The following is a 3,488-nucleotide window of genomic DNA, read 5'->3' as shown; positions in this document are numbered from 1 at the left end:
GAGAAAGAGTTGGAAAGGAGTGGCATTTCCTTCTGTAAATCGGTGGTTATTTCAAGCCTACTGAAAGGAACGAATATATTTATCAATTCTGGGTAAATAATTGGTATGTAAACAGAAGATATCTACTTCATTCAAGGGATCAAGGAATCTAATTTCTTCGAGATGCCTGAAATGATTGCCAAATGGTCTCCATACACATCTTTCAATACGTTCGTCATGAGTTGATGAACCTACTATGACACAGGATGCATGTGTTATGCTCCCTCACCATGTACCTCCAGACTTCCACGTTTTCCCCTCCTAAGTCTAATCGTATGTGGGTGGGCAATCCATATTCAAAAACACCATTTTCAAAGCAAGAGAGCATCATATGTGCATGATTATCTGTCGAAGGTTTTAGAAAAACTACAACCCAGTAGTAGCCATCAATACCACCATGAATCACAATTCGCCATCTAATCAGCTTTTGATTACCATCAATATGCCAGACATAGTTTGGACCAGGAACATGATATGAACAGCGCCTAATTGCTGGTTTTAATCTGTCACGAACAAAGGGATCAAGCCTGTGGACTGATGCACGAATTCGACTACGAGGTATACGTATGCCTTTTGACCGCAAATGACCATTAATCATTACTTCTCCAGCATCTGGGTGATCAGCCTTAATACAGGAAACAGTATCATCTAATTCAACATCATTAAGTTGCGTATAAATATTGAAACTTAGTCCAGACAATCGAACTTTTCTGTAAAGAGTGGATGGACTGATGCAAAGAATTAGGACTGTCAGTCCAAAAGAAACCCAGTGCTCTCAAAAACTACTTCATAAATGTCAATTGACAACGAAGGACGTCCAGTTCGGCTCCCAGATTCTTGTTCATTGTCTTCCTCCTCCTCTACTTCACTTTCTTCCTCTTGAGCACTCAAAAACCTAGAACTAGGCCTAGTATTAAATGAATGAATACATCAAGTCAATACAACAAAAATTTCATCTTACATATCTTCTCTAGCTGCGTAAGCTGCAATAATGCCAGCAACAACTCCACAGGCACAGGCAGTTGCAAATAACTGTTCATCCATTTTTAAATTTGCCACGCCCATAGCCCTGCCTATTAATTTTATTTCTACCTTACTATTATATCATGCATTATATATTATATAATGCATTACAATAACTTTTAAAGTAATTATGCCAGTTTTGACACAAACGGCACCCCATAGACAACATCCTGAAAAAACAGGAATAGTTGCAACATTGCAGGGAAGATGGACACTCTCAGCTTACAGCTTCTTGAACAAGGACGTATGTCAAGACTAGCATTAATTTCACTTGTCATCAGGATAGTTGGTATTCCTTTAGCATGTCTATTGAATGCTGTCTCTCATTAATGATGTAAAGTCATAACAATGATAATAATAATAAAGAAAATTATTGTTTGTGTAAAATCAACAAGCATCACAATGGCAACTAAAGAAATATTATTAATATTATTTTAAAAAATCAACACCACTAACAACATAAAAAATTTAAGAAAACAAAGTTAAGTAGGATTCCAAACAATCAACAAAAATACGAAATGAAAATCCTACTCGTGACGCAAATTCTACTTTACATTGCAAGGTGATCTGTAATTCTTACATAATAACTTTGAAATGAAAGTACAATGTTCAGTAGAATTTGCGTCATGAGTAGGAGTATCATTTCATATTTTCGTTGGTCGTTGGAAATCCTACTTAACACTGTTTTTTCAAATTATTTATGTTCTGATTATTGATTTGCATTAATTCTTAGTTAGAATAACATTACTTTAACAATAAAAGTAATAATGTAGAACCAAAAATTACAGCCACTAAAACTAAACATTTTTATTTTTAGAGAAGTTACTGTAATGACTCACAGCTATCACAAAGCAAACTGTCTTTTCCTTTTTGCTCCATAACAATTCATTGGAAAGGCAACCATTGATAGGGACACGTTGGATTGTCACACGCTATCATTAGCACTTCTTTAACATTTCAGAGTAGAGTTTTTCATTTGTCAATGGCTCCTTGTTATCATGTAAACTGTGCATTAGTAGCACTGGAACCACTAAGCTTTGAAAAAATCCTTACACTCAGTCACCATCTTTCCCTGCTTTGACTTGTCAGAAGTAACAGTCTCAGTACACACACATCTCATAGTCCAAACAATAAAGTCATTTCACTTGGTGACGTAACACAAGTTGACATTGTATCTCAGTGTAATAAGCATGATAATGATTCAGTGCAACAGAACCATTGGAATCTCTGAAGAAATACTGAGACTTGCATTGTAGTGTCTGATATAGGGTGGTCATGTCTTACAGTGAAAAGTCATTTAATTTCAAAAATACGCAGCCCACAACAGTCACAAGTAGCCATTCCATCTGGTGTTGCTCCTATATATGGATATGCTGGATCTCTGGTAAGGTCTACTTGTGTCAGGAAATTTAATATGTTCCTTTGAGGTATAGTGTATAGAGTGGTATAGTGTTGCCTTGCTACTTTAAGATCTCTTTCCCATTTTTAAGCTTGAATTTTAGGATTTACAGCATTATTGCCTTGACTATTCAAGTTAGGTATAGTTTCCCTGTATGCCGTAAGATATCTTAAGGAGACAATTGTTTGCGGGTATTTAATTTAGCGATTTAAAAAAAATTGGTAACTTAAGTCCGCTAATTTTAGTTTCTTAATTGAAAGTGGGTGTGATCACAATGAATAAAATGATGCCATCAGCAAGTCTAAGCTTACTTGCAGCAAACGGTCAGCAAGATAGTACTAAACTGCTGTCCAAAGACTTCTCTAGCAGTTAGCCTAGGTTAACAAAGCAGATAACAATCTTTGTTCTGTGACTGCTTCTAACAGTAAGCAAGACATGTGGCTGCAGAGTCAGTGATGATGCAATTTAAGCAAGATTAATGCAACAAGATCTACTGTATCAGAGTATTTAGACTTGTGCAATTGCTTTGCTTGCTCAGACATGTAGATCACAGCACATAATCTATAGCTGCTTAGGCTCGCCCTATTAATTCATCTAGCCTGAAATTTATTAATACCAAATAATCAAAAACGCTAAATAAAGTACTAGCCAAATGTCAGTTTCATGAAAATCACTATAAGTACACACTAATAATTGTGTCCTTAAGGTACTATGCATGTGTGACACAGTAATTTTTTTTTCTATAATTCATCCACATTTCTGACTTGGCTTGTTCTGTTGTTGCTTTGGCAAGTTTTTTTCCTGCGTCTGTGTGCCTGTGAAGCTTATGAAAGTCCTACAACATACGTCATGAAGGTTTGTAGCAGTTACACTTACTTTATAAAGATCCATCAAAACTTGTGGTAGGTCTGGATCCAAATCACCCATATCAATGCAGAATAAATATGCATTTAAAATCAAAAAATACAATAGGGTCATAGACAGAGACTGAAATTACATGCACTTGTGTCATCACTGTCTTTCAATA

Source organism: Amphimedon queenslandica, unplaced genomic scaffold (genome assembly GCF_000090795.2).
Source record: "Amphimedon queenslandica unplaced genomic scaffold, v1.1 AMPQUscaffold_13408, whole genome shotgun sequence".
Lineage (NCBI taxonomy): Eukaryota > Metazoa > Porifera > Demospongiae > Haplosclerida > Niphatidae > Amphimedon > Amphimedon queenslandica.
The sequence above is the reverse complement of the archived record's forward strand: the minus strand, read 5'-3'. Positions refer to the sequence as shown.